Source organism: Camellia sinensis, chromosome 10, assembly GCF_055761805.1.
Source record: "Camellia sinensis isolate YWXY chromosome 10, ASM5576180v1, whole genome shotgun sequence".
NCBI lineage: Eukaryota > Viridiplantae > Streptophyta > Magnoliopsida > Ericales > Theaceae > Camellia > Camellia sinensis.
In genome coordinates, this window is record NC_138970.1 from 144840384 (window position 1) to 144862739 (window position 22356).

Below are 22356 nucleotides of genomic sequence, written 5' to 3' on the forward strand. Positions count from 1 at the left end.
AACTTAAAATAAATTAACCTATTAAAAAATTAAAATGTCTATTCAAAATTAAAAGTCTCCATTCTCTCTCCTTATCTAATTCATAATATTTACTCTTAATTCAATAAATCAATTGAAGTGCTCAATCATCCGCAGTTGATGGCAAATTGTTTCCCAAATTCATGGGTTGCTTGTAGGATACTTTTGACTATTTTGGTTACAGTTGCATCGGAGGAAAGAAGCTTTTCAAAGTTAAAAATGATCAAAAATTACCTTCGATCAACCATGTCACAAGAAAGATTAAATGAATTAGCATTGTTATCTATTAAAAATGATTTTGCAAAAAAAACTAGATTATGTAAGTACGATTGATTTATTTGTTTCTAAAAATGCAAGAAGAGCGAGAATCAAGTAATACTTCTTATTAGTTATTGTAATATAATGCTAAGTATTTTTTGTGATTTTGACACAAATCTTTTGTCATTTACCTAAAAAAAAAAATCGTTGAATGAAAAAAAAAATGTGAAGGGCCCAAATGATCTAATAATATTTATTAATTGATTATTCTCTTTGGGCTCCGAAAATCTCAAAACTGGGCCTGAAGGTCTAATCCAACGACTTTATTAACTTGATGTAATACTATCATCTCACAGGCCTCATCATCATATGACTTCATTACCATTTCATTGTTGACTGTTAGTAATATTCATAATCATCTCATGCTTCTCATCATCATGTCACTTCATCGCATATTATTGTTGAATATTAGTAATATTTACTAGCATCTCAAAAGTCTCATCATCATATCACTTCATCACATATCATTGCTGAGTATTAATAATATTTGTTATCATATTATAAGTCCCATCATCATTTCATATCATCACATATCAATGTTGTGAGGTAATAATATTTGTTTTCATTTCATGAGTCTCATCATCATTTCATTTCGTTTCATTTCATCGCATATATAGCGATCCCGGTTTTGCCCTGACTTTCATTGTGTCTCGAACATGGGTTCTGTGGTTGAATATTGTATCCATGTCTTGTTTTTCCCCTTTGACTCTTTGTATTTGAGTTTTGGAACGTGTTGGGTTAGTTTGGAACAGGTTGGTTGTTGTTTGGTTTAGATTGTTGTTGCCCAAATTTTGGCATCTTCACTCGAGCGAGCCTTGTGTAATTGCTTCTTCGCTCAAGCGAGGTTTCTTGCGCTCGAGTGAGGTTTGAGGGTCTTTAAGTTTTTCTCCGAGACGCCATTTTTCTAGGAAGGGGAGAGTTCTTCGCTCGAGCGAAGATTCTTGCGCTCGAGCGAGCCTGGTGAACTTGTTTCTTCACTCGAGCGAGACTTCTTGTGCTTGAGCATGCATCTGCATCTGTGGTAGACCTGAAGCTTTGCATTCTTTGCTCAAGCGACGCTTCTTGCACTCGAGTGAGGTCACTGTTGTGTCTGGTCGCTCGAGCAACGACTCCTTCGTTCGAGCGAAGACCGCATATATCAGTTCGTAGCAGAGCTTTTCTGCATTACGTTTTGATTTCTTTTCATCCCAAAACACTAATCCGACAGCTCCTCTCTCTAAAACTCTCTCTCTCTATACAAATACCCTTTGACCCAAGCACCATTACTCTACTCCCTTTGAGAAAAAGGTGGAGCAACTTGTGAGCTTCCATTTCATCCAAGAAAAGTTGAGTTTTGGACATCTTCAAGTTTCTCCTTCTTCCTCTTTGAATTTCTCCACTTGAGGTAGGGATATTCTGCTCTTTGATATGAGTTTTAACCTAGGTATTTGTCATTTTGTATAAATGGTGGGATTTGGGAAGATTTGGGTGAAGTTAGGGTTTGGGTTTGAATTTTTGAAAGAGGGGTTTTCTATTTTTTGCTCCATATGTGTATGTGAGGTCTTGAACATGAGGTTACTTGTGTATAATTGGTGAAATTGAGCCTTAGGGTTGATGGTTGAGAAATGGAGAGATTTTCTCTAATGTAAGTTAAATGAATTATTGGTATAAATAATGAAATTGAAACGAGAAACATGAAATTGGAAGGATGTATAGTTGAATGGTGTAATTGGATTTGTAAAATCACTCACCTATGAAAATTTGGCAAATTATCTGTTTGATAGATTTGTTTATCTGTTTAGAAATATCTGTTTTGGGCTATCGGTGGAGGATAGCTATGATTGTTGTAGAAACTACATGAAGACTAGGTAAATTAAAACTAGTCATATGAATTATGTCATTGAATATGACGGTTTGATTAAATTATTGAATGTGTGAATTTGGTAGTCATTGTATATGGCATGCTTTTAAATACATTGTATATGTAGCATTGTTTGGGAGAAAATAGGGGATGTACTCCATTGTTTGGGAGGAGATAGGGGATGGACTCCATTGATAATTAAGTTGGCCGGAGTGTCTAGGGTGAAAGTCCCGAAATCTTATATGTATTTGGGTGCTGGTTCCTTCGGATGTGATTCCGTAAAATGGCAAGAAAATGGAAGTATTTGAATAATGGTTATTACTGAAGTGTTAATAAATGAGTTGTAGTCTCGTTTTGAATTGCGTAGGTAACAATGAACTATGTCAATGAATTGACTTGAATAAATGGATGGAAATGAATTGAGGTATAGATGTCTGTATTGATTGCTCATGGAAAGGGAGTAAATTGGTTTGCAATTATTGAACATTTATCAAATGCTAATATTTTAATTAAATCTCATAAATTGTTTTAGCATATCTCTACTAGGCTTTGGCTCACCCTATTTGGGAAACCACTTTCAGGTACAGGTAACATACCGCCTCCAAGGACATAGCTTAGGAGGTTTAGGAGTTAAAGGCTCCATTTTGTTGTTTTGTTATGTGTTAAATGTTTCTTCAAGCCGAGGGCTTTGCTTGTATAGAGATATAGACTCTTCTTTTGTTAAAACCAAGCGAGGTCTTGGAAAGATGTAAGCCCGTAGGGCAATTATTTTATTGTTTTCAATTAGAGTTACATGTTATAGTTTCAAGATGAACACTTATAAAAGTGTAATGCATATAATATCTTTTGTAATGTAGACTCTGATAAATGAAGATATAACATTTCTATCATGTTTATAGATCTTATAAATGGTTGGTTTATCATATTATTTTGAGGGCGATACAACTTGGTATTAAAGCGTACCGGGTTTGAATACTTTGGGTACGTGGGAAGTGGTTAGTACCACAATGGGTTTGTCTTGCTTGTTAGAGACTTAAGTATGATGTTATATGCTTATATGATAACATATTTATGTGACTATATGGGTATGGGATTTAATTTCTGGGATGTTGATCGGATCCATGGGTTTCTGGGAGTCCTGTTGGAAAGGCACTTGATCACTGACGTTTCTAACTGGAACTCTAGCAACGTCGTGGGACGGTCAATATCCGGAAATGAAATTCGTATATGTTTATGTGGTTATGTGCTTATGTGGAGTGAATTACAATTGTCCATTATATTAGGACGTGAGTAAGATAGCTTCGGCACATTTGTAAATGTGTTATTCTCTTTTGTTACCTTTACTAGAATGTCAGGACGAGGTCGTAGTGGTAGGCGTGGTAGGCCTAGGAGGCATAAGATGCCTATATCGGATAAAATTCCTACACAGGAAGAGGGAGTTGGTCAGGCCAACGTGACCAAGCCAGTAGGTCAACAGCCCATTGGCGCCTTAGCTCGTCAAATGGCCAGAGCATTGAGGGAATCAATAGACATTCTCAGGACTAAGAATCAAGTCCAGGCCCAAGTAGTTGAGGCAGGGCCGTCTTTTTTAAAGAGGGAGTTCTTCCAGTCAAATCTGGATGAATTTTTGGGTGATCCTAAGGAGCCACTGAAGGCTAACGAGTGGCTTGAACAGATGACGAAGACGTTTGAGATGCTCAGCATCGAAGATGGAGGTTTAACGGTGACCTTAGCGTCTTTCCAGCTGAAGGGAGATGCGGGTCAGTGGTTGAAATATGTGCGAGGGCGCATTGGTGGGACTTGGGAAGCCTTTGTTGAAGCCTTCCAAGATAAGTACTTACCTGCTACGTTGAGGGAGAAATTAAGGGATCAATTCTCCAGGTTGGTACAGTTGAACACACCGGTGGCTGAGTTTGAAGCCACTTTTACTAGCTTAACAAGGTTTGCGCCAGAGTTAGTGGCGATTGAGGAACGCCGTTGTCTAAAGTTCGCAAAGAGATTGAGGACCGGACTCATGTTTAGAGTGGTCGGGTCCATAATTAGGGACTATGGGCACCTTGGGGAGGCTGCAGTCTATCTTGAGACTATTATGCATACCGAAGATGAGAGGATGAGGGGCTCTAGGAGAAGTCAGGATGGTCAGGGGGATAGTAAAAGGCAGAGGGATTCTAATCCTCAACAGTCCTAGGGAGTGCATTCGAGATCTACCTTTCCAGTGCCGAGTTCAGGTTTTAGGAGAGGCGGTCAGGGAGACGTTACTTGTTTCAAATGTGGTCAGTTGGGCCACAAGTCTCCAGCTTGCCCACAGAGGGGAGGAGGGCAGCGAGCAGCTTCATCTTCGGCTTGTTCTTAGGGCCAAAGTCAGGGCAGAGGCCAGCCGCTCACTTGTTATTAGTGTGGGCAGGTGGGGCACTTGAAGAGGTTTTGCACACAGTTGGGTGGTACACCTAGTGCGTCTGGTTCAAGGCAGATACAGAGTCACCAACCAGCGCAGTCAGTACAGGCCTCAAGGGCCAATCAAGGAGCCTCTTCGGCTCAGTCAATGTAGTAGTCTTATGCTCCAAGAGGTAAGCAGGTAGATCAAAGACCTACGGGGCACGTGTATGCCGTTACAGCATCAGATCTTGTACCGGCTCCATCTGTTGTGAGAGGTACCTTTTTATTTTGCAACTCGGTTGCTAATGTGTTGAGTGATACGGGTGCATCCCATTCATTTATTTCGTCTACATTTGTATCTATTTTGAGGTTGGAGTTGGCACAGTTAGCATCACCTATTTGTGTTGTGTCACCTGTTAGGGGTGAGATGGTTCTGAAACAGGGATATCGGTTCTATGATGTAGAGGTCGCCGATCGCCGGCTTCCGTTTTCTTTTATATTGATGGATATGACTAGTTTTGATGTTATTTTGGGTATGGACTAGCTATCGTCATACCAGGCTGTTATAGATTGCTACCGTCAGAGGGTTACTGTATGTACTTTGAGCAGTGATTGTTTTCATTTCTTAGGAGAGTGGATTGGTAGAGTTTTATCACCGGTGTATGATCCGCGCGGGCGGAGTGAGCTTAGTTTTCTCCTCGTTAGCTTTATAAGCAGTGAGTGTGATAAGACCCAGGTTGAGTTGCCAAGAGTGGTTTGTGAGTACTCGGACGTTTTTCCCGAGGATCTTGTTAGTTTACCACCTCACCGAGAGATCGAGTTCTCTATTGGTTTAGTGCCTGGCACGGCATCAATTTCCATAGCACCATATCGTTTTGCACTAGCAGAGTTGAGTGAGCTAAAGGTTCAGCTCCAGGAATTATTAGATAAGGATTTTATTCGCCCTAGTACTTCGCCTTGGGAAGCACCGGCCCTCTTTGCTAAAAAAAAGAAGGGGCCTTGAGACTTTGTATCGTTTACCGAAAGTTGAACCAGGTTATGGTTAAGAACAAGTATCCTGTGCCTCATATACACGACCTGTTTGATCAGTTGAAAGGGTCCAGTTGTTTTTCTAAGATAGACCTGAGATCGGGTTACCATCAGTTGAGGGTCAGGAAGCCGAAGACGACATTTCGTACGCGGTATGGCCATTATGTGTTTCTGGTGATGCCTTTTGGGCTAACCAATGCCCCAGCTGTGTTTATGGACTTGATAAACCAAATCTTCTGAGAGTTCTTAGATCGTTTTGTGGTCGTCTTTGTGGACGACATCTTGATTTACTCACACTCTGAGGAGGAGCACGAGGAACACTTGCGAGTGGTGCTTGAATTGCTTAGAGCCCACAAGCTGTATGCTAAGTTCGAGAAGTGTGAGTTCTGGCTAAGAGAGGTTAAGTTCTTAGGCCATGTAGTATCTGGGGAAGGGGTGACTGTAGATTCATCCAAAATAGAGGCAGTGTAGGATTGGGCACAACCTAAGAATGCTTTCGAGATCCGTAGTTTCTTAGGGTTGGCCGGGTATTACCGTTGGTTTGTGAAGGATTTCTCCAAGATAGCTTTGCCTTTGACTAGATTGACGAGGAAATGGGTCAAATTTGTATGGAGTGAGACTTGTTAAAAGTCGTTCCAAGAGCTTAAGGCTAGACTTACCACCGCTCTAGTCTTGATTATTCCGGAGAGGGATTTGGGCTATTCAGTGTATTATGACGCCTCACGAGAGGGTTTGGGTTGTGTATTGATGTAAGAGGGGAAGGTAGTAGCCTATAGCTCACGGAAATTGAAAAGGCATAAGAGGTACTATCCTACCCATGATTTAGAGTTAGCAGCTGTGATCTTTTCCTTAAAGATTTGGAGGCACTATTTGTATGGCGAGAGATTTGAGGTGTTTTCTGATCGTAAGAGTCTAAAGTATCTGTTTACACAGAAGGACTTGAATTTGAGGCTGAGAAGGTGGATGGAGTTGATAGAGGATTATGATTTCAAGTTACATTACCATCCGGGCAAGGCCAATGTTGTGGCAGATGCCCTAAGTAGGAAATCCATCAGTAGTGTAGCTTATAGAGCTATCCGAGAATGGAGATGTTGGGTGCCCTTGGCGAATTTGACTTGTATCTGGGCGAGTCTATTGAGTCTGCAACCTTATTTTCTGTAGTTGCACAACCTGCACTTGTGAATTGAGTATTAGAAGCACAGAAGGGTGACTTCGAGGTAGAGTCCCTCTAGGAGAAGATCTCCGGTGGGAAGGTAGATAAGGGTTTGACTGTGTATCCAGACCTGATTGTCAGATACCGTGACCGCTTGTTTGTGCCGGGATCTTGCCGAGAGGAAGTGCTCTGAGAGTTTCATCATTCATGCCTTGCGGTGCATCTAGGAGGCACAAAGATGTATCACGATCTAAGTCGCCAGTTTTGGTGGAGGGGTATTAAGTAGGATGTGGCAGTTTTTTTATCGAAATGCCTTACTTGTCAGCAAGTGAAGGCCGAACACCAAAGGCCAGCGAGTTTGTTGCAACCCTTGCCTATAGCTGAGTGGAAGTGGGAGTATGTCACGATAGATTTTGTTGTGGGCCTTCCGAGGACTCCACGGGGTAGTGATGCCATTTGGGTGGTAGTTGATCGACTGACTAAATCGGCGCATTTTATTCCTATACGCGTAAGAGATTCAGTAGATTACCTTGCTGACTTGTATATTCGAGACATAGTGAGGTTGCATGGAGTCCCTATGACAATCATCTCGGATAGAGATCCGCGTTTCACTGCTCAGTTGTGGCAGAGTTTGCAGAGTGCCTTGGGTACTAGATTAACCTTTAGTACTACTTACCACTCTCAGACTGACGGGCAGTCCGAGGGTACCATTTAGATCCTTGAGGATATGCTTCGAGGCTGTGTCCTTGACTTTAAAGGATCGTGGGAGAGACACTTACCCTTAGTGGAGTTTGCCTACAATAACAGTTTCTAATCGAGTATTGGCATGGCACTGTTTAAGGCCTTGTATGACTGACCATGTAGATCTCCAGTGTGTTGGGCCGAGGTGGGTGATGCACCTTTGTTAGGTCCAGAGTTGGTTCAGGGGACTACGAAGAAAGTAGCACTTATCCGTAAGAGGCTAGTTACAGCCCAGAGTCGCCAAAAGAGTTATGCCAACCGTAGGAGGAGACCTTTGTCATTCGAGGTGGGTGATCATGTCTTTTTGAAAATATCACCTAGACGGGATCTGATGAGATTTGGGAAGAGTGGGAAGTTATCCCCTTGATTTATTGTCCCTTTTGAGATCCTTGAGCGGATTGGGAAGGTTGCCTATCGTTTGGCATTGCCGCCATAACTTTTTGGGGTGCATGACGTGCTTCATATTAGCATGCTTTGGAAGTATGAGCCGGATCCATCGCATGTATTGGATTGGACCGACTTAGAGGTAGACGAGGATGCCTCGTATGAGGAGAGACCAGTGCGAGTCTTGGATAGACGGAACCAAGTCTTGTGAGGCAAGACAATTCCCTTGGTCAAAGTATTGTGGAAACATCACGGGGTTGAGGAAGCAACTTGGGAGCGTAAATTGGAAGTCCGAGAGAAATATCCGGACTTATTTGTTGATGTTCGAGCATATGTTGGACTTTTAGTATTGTTTATGAACTATAAAACATTGTATATGTTTGGATTATGAAAATATTGTGAATGTTGAGTATGTTTCAGAAACACAAGTTTAATTTGAACATTGCATATGTTGTTTAAGTTTTAGAAATGTAAACTTGTTATAAACATTGAATATGTTTTGGAAACATGAGATATATGTATTGAAATTAGCTAAATTTTCGAAATATGCATATTAGAAAAAATATGTTGCGCAATGTATATATTGTGGATTCGTTCTCTTGTGAAGAGATAGAATGACCGGTGGGTGGGTCATCGTGATGAAAGTGGAATGGTAATCATTTTGAAAATAGGATAATCATGGTTTGAAACTTGTACTAAAATTTTGGGGACGAAATTCTTTAAGGAGGGAAGGTTATAGCGATCCGGGTTTTGCCCCGACCTTCATTGTGTCCCGGACTTGGGTTCCGTGGTTGAATATTGTATCCATGTCTTGTTTTTCTGCTTTGACTCTTTGTATTTGAGTTTTAGAACGTGTTGAGTTAGTTTGGAACAGGTTTGTTGTTGTTTGGTTTAGATTGTTGTTGCGCAGATTTTGGCCTTTTCGCTCGAGTGAGGCTTCTTGCGCTCAAGCGAGCCTTGCGTAATTGCTTCTTCGCTCGAGCGAGGTTTCTTACACTCGAGTAAGGTTTGAGGGTCTTCAGGTTTTTCTCTCAGACGTAGTTTTTCTGGAAAGGAGAGAGTTCTTCCCTCGAACGAAGATTCTTGCGCCTGGTGAACTTGTTTCTTTGCTCGAGCGAGACTTCTTGCGCTCGAGCGTGCGTCTGCGTCTGTAGCAGACCTGAAGCTTTGCATTCTACGCTCAAATGACGCTTTTTGCACTCGAGCGAGATCACTGTTGTGTCTGGTCGCTCGAGCGACGGCTCATTCACTCGAGCGAAGACCGCATATATCAGTTCACAGCAGAGCTTTTATGCATCACTTTTTGATTTCTTTTCATCCCAAAACCCTAATCTGGCCGCTCCTTTCTCTAAAACTGTCTCTCTCTCTACAAATACCCTTTGATCCAAGCACCATTACTCTCCTCCCTTTGAGAAAAAGGTGGAGCAACTCGTGGACTTCCATTTCATCCAAGAAAAGTTGAGTTTTGGGCATCATCAGGTTTCTCCTTCTTCCTCTTTGAGTTTCTCCACTTGAGGTAAGGATATTCTACTCTTTGATATGAGTTTCAACCTAGGTATTTGTTATTTTGTATAAATGGTGGAATTTGGGAAGATTTGGATGAAGTTAGGGTTTGGGTTTGAATTTTTGAAAGAGGGGTTTTCTATTTTTGGCTCCATATGTGTATGTGAGGTCTTGAACATGAGGTTGCTTCTGTATAATTGGTGAAATTGAGTCTTGGGGTTGATGGTTGAAAAAGGGAGAGATTTTCCCTGATGTAAGTTAAATAAATTATTGGTATAAATAATGAAATTGAAACGAGAAACATGAAATTGGAAGGATGTATGGTTGAATGGTGTAGTTGGATTTGTAAAATCACTCACCTATGAAAATTTGGCAAATTATCTGTTTGATAGATTTGTTTATCTGTTTAGAAATATCTATTTTGGACTATCGATGGAGGATAGCTATGATTGTTGTCGAAACTACATGAGGACTAGGTAAATTGAAACTAGTCATATGAATTATGTCATTGAATATGACGGTTTGATTAAATTGTTGAATGTGTGAATTTGGTAGTCATTGTATATGGCACGCTTTTAAATACATTGTATATGTATCATTGTTTAGGAGAAGATAGGGGATGTACTCTATTGTTTGGGAGGAGATAGGGGATAGACTCCATTGATAATTAAGTTAGCTAGAGTGTCTAGGGTGAAAGTCCCGAAATCTTATATGTATTTGGGTACCGGTTCCCTCGGATGTAAATCCGTAAAATGGAAAGAAAATTGAAGTATTTGAATAATGGCTGTTATTGAAATCTTAATAAATGAGCTGTAGTCTCGTTTTGAATTGTGTAGATAACAATAAACTATGTCAATGAATTGACTTGAATAAATGGATGGAAATGAATTGAGGTATAGATGTCTATATTGATTGCTCATGGAAAGGGAGTAAGTTGATTTGCAATTATTGAACATTTATCAAATACTAATATTTTTGTTAAATCTCATATATTGTTTTAGCAAATCTCTACTGGGCTTTGGCTCACTCTACTTGGGAAACCACTTTCAGGTACAGATGACATGCCACTTCCGAGGACATAGCTTGGGAGGTTTAGAAGTTGAAGGCTTCATTTTATTGTTTTGTTATGTGTTAAATGTTTATTCAAGCCGAGGGCTTTGCTTGTATAGAGATTTAGACTCTTCTTTTGTTATAACCAAGCGAGGTCTTTGAATGATGTAAGCCTGTAGGGCAATTATTTTGTTGTTATCAATTAGAGTTATATGCTATAGTTTCAAGATGAACACTTATGAAAGTGTAATGTATGTAATATATTTTCTAATGTAGACTCTGATGAATGAAGATATAACATTTCTATCATATTTATAGATCTTATAAATGGTTGGTTTATCATATTATTTTGAGGGGGTTACAGCATATTAATGTTGAGATAGAATTCTCTAACATTACTAAACCTACTAACTATACATATGTAAATAATACATATTATTATATACTGTCTCTTAGCCGAATGTGTTGTAAATACATCGGCACAAACTTTTTTGGTCTTTGTATACATTTCTATTATTTAAATACCAATAGTATATATATGTAAATAATACATATTATTATTATATATTGTCCCTTAGCCGGATGTATAGTAAATACACCAGTACAGACTTTTTCGGTCTTTATTTTCATTTATGTCATTTAAATACCAGTAGTATATATATGTAAACAATACATATTAGGGCAAATTACAAATACACCCCTTGAGGTATGATTAAAATACGAATCGCCCCCTATGGTTTTGAAAATTACATTCCATCTCCTGAGATTTCTAATTTCATAACAAATCGACTCTTTTATTAATAATCATCAAGTCAATTAACAGTTTTCAATGATGTTAAAAATATGTTTCAATTAATAATTTAGGTAATTTTATTATTGTATAGAAGAGCAATTATGAATTTCATTTTTTTATTTAATTTTGTTAAATAAAAAATTCTAATAAAGGGGTATTTGTAATTTTTCAAACCATAAAGGGCTATCTGTATTTTAAGCAAACCTCAGGGGGTGTATTTGTAATTTACCCTACATATTATTATATACTGTCCCTTAGCCGAATTTATAATAAATGCACCGGCACGAACATTTTCGGTATTTATTTATATTTCTGTCATTTAAATACCAATACTATATATATGTAATTAATAAATATTATTATTATATATTGTCCCTTAGCTGAATGTATAATAAATACACCAACATAGACTTTTTCAATCTTTTATTTATATTTTCAACACTATATATATATATATATAATATTATTGTCCCTAGCATAATGTATAGTAAATATACTATTACCCTGACATTTGACAAGCTAACTACTAACTTATATGTATTATTATACTATATTACCTATACATTGGACTAGGTATATTAATACCAATAACCACCCACTCGCCATTAGGCTCGCAAATAAATTAATAATAACAGTAGCTCTCGCTAGTCATTAAGCCCATAAACAAATTAATAAATATCACAATCAACATATTCTTTTAATATTAGTAACTACCCACTCGCCACTAGGCGCACAAGTAAATTAATAAATGTCACAATCATCACATTCTCATCTCAATAAATAATAAAATTAACAAACTAATAAATCAACCATTACAAAAATCAAAACTTATGCATTCCAACAATTTTCAGCACATAGGGAAGACAGTACCGAAAGAACGATATAGGGTGCCTAACACCTTTCTTACTAGTAACAGAAAATCCCTGAACTTATCTCTGATCCACGCAGACCATTAATAAGAGTCATTAAAATAAAACGGACCCTAAATTGGTAAACAAAAAATATATAACTACTGGCTCATTAAAATTATATTTTTCGGGTGGTCTAACACACCCAAACTCTATGTTAGGTGACGACTCTAAAAAAATCTTTCAAGGATATAAGTGACAATGTTATATGGTCAGCAAGAGATGGGTCAGACTAATCCACGTGCTATACGCCTGCAAAAGGTCCAGTGGTGAGGTACCAAGATTGGAATGGTTTCTCCCCATGGACTCTTCGATGATTAAGTTAGACAGAAAGTGGTCGAAAAGAAGAGAATAGTGAAAGTTGAGGGTTGGTGGAGAATATTACCCCTTACCAAACGTACTTCAGAAGCTTTCTTATACCCCTTACTAATCATTTCCTCGTCTATTTCGACCTATCCCATTGGCCGAAAGTCTATAGCCTAGTTGCCATCGATCATGGTGATTTTGCGTACTCCGGCATGAGAGGTCCTGCTGCATTTAATGCTATGACAACCTCATTTAATGCTTGATGTGTAGGTTCAATAACTCTGCAGGATCTCTGTTTGCCACATAGCTAACTTTCTATCTGACAGATGTCTAAACGTTACTGGACCTGGGCTAGTATCAGCTTCTTATTGCTGTTGGGCTTTAAACATGCGACTGTCTAGGAGGCTTAGGACAAAGATGGGTTGGGCCTTCTTGGGCCATGGGCTGGGCCCTCTTGGGCTACGTCAAAAATTGTAAAATTATATTTTCGAATAAATAAGTATGGCACATTTACATCCTTTGTACAAGTTTGATTTACAAAAACTATAACAAAAACTATAAATAAAAAAAACTATACACTCCATATCACACCCGCTAATGCCCTAACTTGTCCCCAATCCCACAACCCCGACCGTGGACCTCCCTCCTCGGTCTCCTACGGTAGACTCTGTGAATATCTAGCTCCCCCAATCGTAAATGCGTATCCAGTGGCACTCCCTCCCCTGCATGTGGCACTCCACTGACTGCCTGTGGAGCCTGTGAGTGTGACCCTCCCTCTCCTGCATGTGCTACCCCTGATCCTATCTCTGGCCGAAGATCGAATACTTCTGTGAGCTGTGAAACTCCCTCATCTGGTGCAACTGTATCACAATCTGCAGCTGGACCTCGACCTCGACCTCGACCTCTGCCTCTGCCCGAACCCCGACCTCGGCCGCAACGTCCGCCACGACCATAACCTCGGCCTCTCCATCGCACTCTGGGAAGGGGCTCAATATGGGCCTCATCCTCAACGTGGGAGATGTCAGTGAGAACTGCATCATGTGTACTCGTGGTCGCGGTCAAACTAGTCCCCACAAAAGTAGGTGTATGTAGTGTGGGACTATGCGATGTACATGTATCAACCCCAACACTACAAACACCTGAACTGTCTGGTGGTGGTAACTATGTGGGTGGGGTAACAACGTCATGCATGTATCGGGGCGGTGTCCAATCAGGGTCAGCTACATAAGGTATGCCAGTATGCTGGGTAGGATGTACGTGGAAGGAATCTGGAGATATGTATAGGGTAGCATGTGGTGGGGTGACTGATGTCCAAGGAGCTAATGTGGCTGGTGCTGAAGTGGAAAGCACTGACGTGGACGGTGCTGATGTGTCTGGAGCAGGTGCTGCACTGTGTACACCGTAATGGCCAAAATGCAGACGATCTCCCCGATGAGCAAGCTGGATCGCCTCGTACAATAAGTCTCGGATCTCTGCAACGCATGCTTTCCATCACGTTTGAAAATGGCATCCTCAGCCAAGTGATATGACCTCCCAACTCCAACCACCTAAACAAAAATTCGGACGTATTAGGCTACAGTTGACTCAAAGTAAATCAATTATGATCTTAATAATTATCTGACACATACTATGATACTCACCAATGCCTCAAGATAAGGGCCAACTCCTTGATATCCAGACTCAGACAGGTGGCTTGGATTACCGACAAGTAGGCGTCTATGTCGTCGATACCACAACATGGAAGGGTCGAAAGAAGGGAGCACCTCATCATTCCAGTCAACCTGTACAATACTGTCCCGACGGGCATCCCACAACTGTATATATCGCATATAAAACAGACTCCAGTCAGTGCCAGCTCGGCCACGCCTATTAGTGACGTGCAATCGCCACTCAGTGTCGAACCAATCCGGCACGGACTGGACCTGACCAAACTGTCGGAGGACACGATGGGGGAGATGCCACTCAACCACGTCAAAACAAATAAGTGGCACTCTCACCATCCATATCTCCTGACTTAGTCAGCAGTAGTCGGGGAGCGTACTAAGGACCCCAGCATAAGGCTGCTAGATAAACAACAATAACGACAAGTATATTAAAATTCGCTCGTGAACTCAAAACATATACAATGAACAAGAAAACTAAAATTGAGAGCAAAATTTCATACCTCGCCCTCGATCATCCTTTCGAGCTAGTCTCTATAAACTACGACTACGTGGGTCGAGACGACCTTGTGGCCCAAGTCAACCCTCCACCGGCTACCTCGCGGTCTGAATGGCAACTGCATGTCTCCCTTACCCATGGGAAGCTCACCAGGACCAACCACTTGTCGCCTAGACAGGGCAATGCGAATCAATCTCTCCCACGCCCAAGTCTGCAATACAATAGTTTGAACGCAATTACAATACTGATATATGTCATACAATATGAATAGACATGTAATAAAATTCTTACTAACCTGTAGCAAGACAAGTGGTCCTCCGATCTCCTTCGCACCTACCTAAGCTGCTCGACATAGCATCCTATACAAGCATGCCAAAGCCGCACTACCCCAGTTGTACTAGCCAATCTCGTCAATGTCTCTCAGCAGTGGCAAGTACATCAGCTTGAGCAGGTTCTGTGACTTATCAGGGAGAAGTACCCCCCCAATAAGCCATAGAATATATGCTCGGGCATGCTGCTGTACTAACTCATCTGGAGCACGATCTGGACGAGGACCAAACTGCTCGACCAGCCACATCACCCTCAGTCTACCTGCCTGTAAGTCAGCAGGTGTACGTGCTACTCCCAATATCTCAACACATAGGGCTATCCACTGCTCCCTCGTCAATGATGGGTCAACTCCTGTAATTGCTCGGCCATCAATCTGTAGACCATATAGAACATATACGTCCTGCAATGTGACAGTGGCCTCCCCGATCAGGAAATGGAATGTACGAGTCTCTGTGTGCCACCTCTCGACGAGAGCAATGATGAGTGGGTGGTCCAGTCGAATATGCCCGATACGGTACACACCATAGAATCCTGCGCATAGTATATACTGCAAGACTCTATGGTCCAACGGATGCTCCCACAATCCAGAATCTGCCCGGCGGCAGGTCAACATGGTGCGTGCCTCGTCCTGCATAACAGAATGACTAGTTTAAATAATAGCATTATCACGTAATATAAAACAAAATGCAGGGTATTTTAATTGTAAGTGTAAAGTCTAATAAACGTTATTACATACCGGACGCTCCCATATACTGTCAGCCCGATGTGGTTGATTGGACAGTGGAACCTCCTCAGGTACATGTGCCATGAAGCCTGTACAAGTGAAATACTAGATCATAACAATAAAAATCTCATTTAATCATAACAAAAAAACTGTAATTATTCCATAAATTACGATTTGTAAAAGAAAAGTATAGTCAGCTATTTCAAAATTTAAATTTGTGTGATACTATATATGGAAGCAATTCACTAAAATGTAATTAATTTTTATTTCAAAAACCTCTATTGGTTAATTGTAATTTAACTATAACAATTAAACTCTAATTAATTCCATACATGACGACTTCAAAAAAAAAATGTGCTCGGTTATTTTAAAATTATAAATTTCTACGCCACTAACATGGAAGCAATTCACTAAAATCTAATTATAATCATAAAAAAAAAAAACTCTAATTATTCCATAATTTATGATTTTTAAATATATATATATATATATATATTTGTACTTTAAGATTTAAAATTATGTGTCATTAAATATAATAAAAATTCAATAGAACCTACCGTTATGTATGCTAAAACTAATATAGAAATCTTTTCGAAAATAATTTTAGGGCCTCAGTTACATAAACTTAATAATGACCATGACCATAGTATATTAACATGTGGATAGTTTTCCTACATAAATATTTGCCAAAAAATTGAATGAGAATTTTTTTTTTCCAATAATAGGTTGATGATTATATTTATGGCATATTTGACAAAACTTAATTATTGATTTTGTAATGCTAAAAGTTTGAATAAATTATAAAATTTTTAAATTACATAAATTTATTCATAAATTGTAAATGTGAACAATGGATGCAGCATTCGAAAATAATAATTTTTTTCATAAATATTAAATTTTCAAATGGTAGAAGAACTATGTAATTAAGTATAGTATTTTGTAATACACATTTTCAATCAAGTACACCATAAAAAACTTAGGCCTATGTGGTACAGTTAAATGTTTTTGCATACATATTTAGTTTAATTTATTTGCGTAGTATGTTAGTTGTAATTTTTTTTTTAATATAAAACAATTACAATATATAAAGACTTAAAAATTAGAAATGATCTATTACAAATAAAAAATGATCAATTTAAATGTACGACCCCGTTTACAAATAAAGAATTAAAAAATAAAGAATTAAATGATCTATTACAAATAAAGAATTTTAAAATGATATATTACAATATGTAAGTATTACATCGTCTTCATCGACCAAGTCGTACCGGACATGTTCGCCTGTCATGACCTGTTTGCTGGCACTCACTGCAACAAGCGGTCAAACGCCTATCTGATATATCCATCTCATTCGAAATACGAGACATAGATGTACGACCCCGCTTTACTTCTCGCAGACGAAGTACATTAGGCATTAAGGTCCACTGCGGATCATCCCAATAATCTTGATGCGGTATTAGATTGAATTTAGTTTCCCAAACCCTCATGTATAGAGGAAGCCTATATACTGGATCAACGTACTCGAATGGATTGCCATCGCATTTAGACATTACAGCGAGCATATGGGAACATGGATAGTGTCTTATCTCATATTTCCCACAACTGCATGTAGGTTGAATCATTCGCACAATCTATGTATTGCGACCTCGTCCATAGTGAAAAGATGTTTGCACCTCAAATACGCAGTGGGGCCTATCAGACAATATTGATACAAACTAATCAAGTTCATGTTTTTAGGTGTAATTAACTTAACAACATAATAAGAACAATTTAGTTCACATTACAAACTAACCTGTCAGATGATATCAACTGAAAAGTATTTCCCCTTGCGATGCCCTCCTCGATTGTTTTTTGCATCTCTCTGGGGTATTGGAACTCATTCCATACATCTATTTCAGCTTGGGCTCCCATCTCATCAAAATATTTTACGAGCCGTCGAAATGTAAATTCAACCATAGCTAAGATAGGTAAGTTCCTTGCACCTTTCAAGACGCTATTGAAGCACTCTGCATCATTGCTGGTCAATACCCCCCATCGATATCTACCGTCATACGCAAGGGCCCACTCCACAGGATTCATCTTGTGGACCCAATCGATTGCATCTTGGTTAATAGCATGTATCTGTTCTAAGTAAGCATTACACTTTCATCGTTGATGAGCACTCTCTGTTTTCCATAGAAGTTGTTTTAGCTCCTTATTTTTGAACTTTGTGTTAAAGTTACTACAAACATGTCGAAGGTAGTGCCGATGATATCCAACAAATTGGAGCGAGGGATTCAGCCAATGCCGCCTCACAGCAGCTAAAATACTCTCAGCTCGATCAGATATCAAGGTCACTCCCTGTCATTCCATGACAATATGTTCCTTCTTATTTGAAATGAAGAATGAGCAAGACTCCAAACTCTCCTTGTTTATAACAGCGAATGCAAGCGGTAATACTTTGCCATTGGCAGTGACAATCGTTGCTACAAGCAACACACCAGTGTATTTACCGTATAAGAATGTACCATCTATGGTTATAACAGGCCTACAATATCTGAAGTCATCGATGACGGGTTTGAAAGACTAGAAAACAAAGTGGAAAACGGGCATAATGGTTGTACCTCCGGTATATTTATGCTTCCATTGAATGATGGTGCCAGGATTAGATGTCTGTAATGCATGCATGAATTTAGGCAACTGCCTACATGATTCATCCCAATCCCCGAATACCATTCTAATTGTCTTTGCCCTTGCATGCCACGCCTTCTTGTATGACATACTATAGTTCATGGTCTTTTTGATATCGTTGATGACATTCATAATTGGCATATCAGGTTCATTCTGCATACAACAATCAAATATGAGTTGGATTATTTTAGTGTGAACACTATAAGCAAATAAATATGTATATATATGTAATTTTTTATACTCACCGCAAATTGTCCCAAAAGATAAGAAGCAATGTAACTGGAGCTAATATTAGTGTGGTCCTTGTTCATTCGTGGGTATAAACAATGGTGAGGACCCCTGTACTGCTTTATTTCAAAAAGACCATGTTTCCTACTAAGAGATGCACGCAACCACCATCTACAATCGTGCTTGCAAGCAGACACTCAAAGGTCTCGCTTCAAGGTTACGACTTTATACTCTCGATTATTTGTTGCATGGTACAATTTTACAGCATGTACAAGTTGCTTCTTATCAACGAAACCATCCCTTTGTCCAACTCTAGATTTTCAGCGTTCCAGATCCGGTTACGGGGAACAACATCACGGCTACTCGTGTCAAAATCACCACCCATGTGAATGTTCTCATAGAAAGGGATTTCAGGTCTAGGTGGAATGGGGGCATTTTCAAGGTCAACGGGAGCGTCGGCATCATCTTCATCATCATCATCATCATCATCTAATCCGCCCATTAAATTTTCTTCATCACACATTTCATTGTCATCATCGTCTAGGGTGACATCAGGATCGAACATGTCACTGTCAGCAAACTGCACATAGTTCACTGTTTCAGCCATATTACCAGCAACTTCAACTGGAGTGGTATGATGGCTGCAGGTGGGCACATCTTCTGTGTTATTGTGAAATTCATAATCATATCCACCACGTGAACTTGATTCTACACCATGGCCCTCAAATGTCTGTTGTGTGTAGCCCACTGCATAACATTGATCTGATTCATACATAGGAGACTGAAACGCTATCGTGTCAATCCCATGTGTCAGCAATGTAGTGAATGGACGAGAATCCATCTGTGTCATATACGGGACATTGTGTACAACCTCTTTATCAATGTACACTTCCAAACAATTTGGTGGTTGAAAACTTACACCGATACTTAATACGGTGTTCAACACCTCATCATCATTGATCGGTAATATCTTGTATTTGCTGAGTGCTTGCCAGTGGCGATAAGGATATCTACATTTGAAAGTCAATCGGACACTTTTCCCGTAACTTGCTACCTTGGACATGAACATCTCCTTCAAATTGCTAAGCGTGGTGCCAAGTTGCACCCCATATATCCATTTCAGCTCAACATCATATGAGACACCTTTATCGGGATCCCAAATTATGTTTCCCCTCTAGTAGAAAATAATTAGAACAGTCTCCATACACTACAAGAATTAACACTTTTGGCAACAAAAAAATTAGTCGCTAAAAGTCTATTTTTGGTCGGCAAAAGTTATCCGCAACCAGTTTTTTTGGTCGCTACTTTGGTCGCCAATTGAGGGTCGGCAAAAGTAATTCGCGACCAAAATTTTGGTTGGTCGGCAAAAGTTGGATTTGCCGACTAAATTTTTGGTCTCTAAATATTTAATTACCGCGACTAATTCATTTTGTCACTAAAACACTTTGGTCGCGAAAAGTGATATTTTCCCAACCAAATATCTTAGTCGCCAATTGACACATTTTGCGACCAAAAAGTTTGGTCGCCAATTGTGACATTCCACGACCAAAAAATTTGGTTGCCATTTGTTACTTTTCGCGACCAAAACTTTTGGTCGGCAAAAGTGAGTTTCCGCGACCAAGAGCTGTTTTGGTCAGCAATAGATGTATTTTTTGCGACCAAAACTCTTGGTCGGCAATTGTCATTTTTTGCGAAAAAAAATTATTTTGAATGTCGCGACTAATAAATTGGTCGCCAAAGCAGGAAAACAATACACCTGTAATTCCTAATAATTCATTCAATCCATAATAAACCTATAATTTTAAAGCATCATTCAAATTAACTGAATCATTAACATTCGACACAATACATAATTAATTAACAGTCGACACAATACAACTATTCTAAGTTTTCATTCACAAGTCACATCCATCTAGTATAACAATTTGAAACATAACTATTTGTTATCCATGCACAGCTATCAACAAATAAAACTACTAATACTTGTTATTCATACACATCCATCCAAAAATATTTAATCCTCTCAAAAATGCTCATACTGCCAAGTAGTCTTGTACAATTTAGCTTCGTGAACTTGTTAAGAAATATGTTGGAGGGTGCTCGTCTGGTTCGCGAACTTTTGATCCACTTTTCCCAACTTTTGATCCACTTTTCAATGATGGCCCCATCGATATTGTTTTAGCCACTTCAAATGTTTCTGGGAACAAAGAAAAATTATGTCACTATGAAACAGCACTACCGAACAAAGATAATAAAACCTCAACAAACTTCACTACAACATACCTTGAAAAGCCCCAGAGTGCTTGTTGGGAAACAATTAACGAAATCAAATATAATTACCAAGCAAATAAATTTAGATTTTATCACGGTGATAAGTCATTCCACACGAATCAACAGCTTGTTGCTTCTACAATTATTGAGCAACTGTATGACATTTGATGTGTGAAGTGTTCTTTTTCTCATGTTCTTTTCTTTATGGAACTGGGTGATCTTAGAAATCCAAAGCTTTTTTTACTTACATTTGAGTAAGCAGGGTGAACAGAGCTATGTGAGCCTTATTACCCTGGCTACCCTTCCCGAGGCATATGCCTGCTTATCAACAATTGCTATATAGACTAATTGCTAATTGCTATATAGATGATCTACCTGCTTATCAACAAAACATCAGGTCTAATAACTCAGACAAGGGAGGACAATGATATTTCACATAATAGGGGAGGCCAAGTGACATTTTCTATTATGGCAGGGGTGTCAATGTAATTTACCGTTTATTTTAACTAATACTCTTAGTGACTGAGTTGACTTGAAAAGTACAAACCTGCATGCTGTGACTCTTTTGCATCAAAGGATTCGGTCCCACCTGACAAGAAATGGTGAATGTTATCCTTCTTAACAGTAGTATACAGGGCCATGGGGTACAAAAGGCAAAATGTACCTTTTCTAAGTCGACATTCTCAGAGGTAACTTTGAAACGTCCCTTTTGTTGAACAAGTGGCTTTACCTTGTCATCAAGCTCTTCACTGTTTACTGTCCACAATAAAATCTGAATTAGATGAAAACGCAAAAAATGTGTTTGACACCATATAAAAGCCAATATAATCAACCAAATGAAGTCAACGTAGTTTTGCACATGAAAGTAAGTTCTCTAGGAACTAAGAATTGAGAAAAATTATGTTTACTTGCCTGAAGTTCTAGAAGCTCTAGACAGAATTTCAGGAGGTGCATCGTCCAATGCCTGTGGAACAGGAGCTCCATTGCAACTCGACATATCTCGTAGTGGATTTTGCAATTTATCACTGAAAATTGCAGAAATTTCACTAGAAACTCACAATGGATTGCATCACAATGATAATGACACATGATAAGAAGTGAAATTTCTTGATTATAGTTTTTAAAAATGCAAAAATGAAGAGAGATAGAGAAAGAGAGAGTCCAAGTCAATAACAATAACAATAACAATAACAATTATGTGCCCAGTAGAAGTGTGAAATAGGTATTTGGATTAATATACCAGAGAACTATATAATTGTGTCTGAAATAGGTATTTAATATACCAGAGAGCTATATAATTGTGTATAGATATGCAATAAAATGCTCAAGAATGGAATTTGATCCATAGTACTAATAGAAGAAAGACTCAATGTTGAACTTTTTCCATAACGATATAGTGATTCTCAACCAATCACAAATGTAAGCAAAAATGGGCTGAGATGGACCCTACTGTACTACAGTCTTCACCCACACACTACATATTTTGTCAGTGCAAGTACTCCTAGGTCACTGGCCTACTTCTAGACTCCAAAATTAATCTATTGGGCAGAACAA

General features: G+C 39.1%; 1 long non-coding RNA gene across 1 annotated transcript; it reads right to left on the reverse strand.

Annotated features, from left to right (window-relative positions):
• Nucleotides 1-20416: 20416 nt before the first annotated feature.
• LOC145801743 (uncharacterized) lies at nucleotides 20417-21834 on the reverse strand. The gene is made up of 4 exons (XR_014343396.1): nucleotides 21715-21834; nucleotides 21467-21558; nucleotides 21350-21391; nucleotides 20417-20728 (listed from the first exon to the last, which is right to left on the reverse strand). It is a non-coding gene; the product is annotated as an uncharacterized LOC145801743 (long non-coding RNA).
• Between the last annotated feature and the right edge of the window lie 522 nt (nucleotides 21835-22356).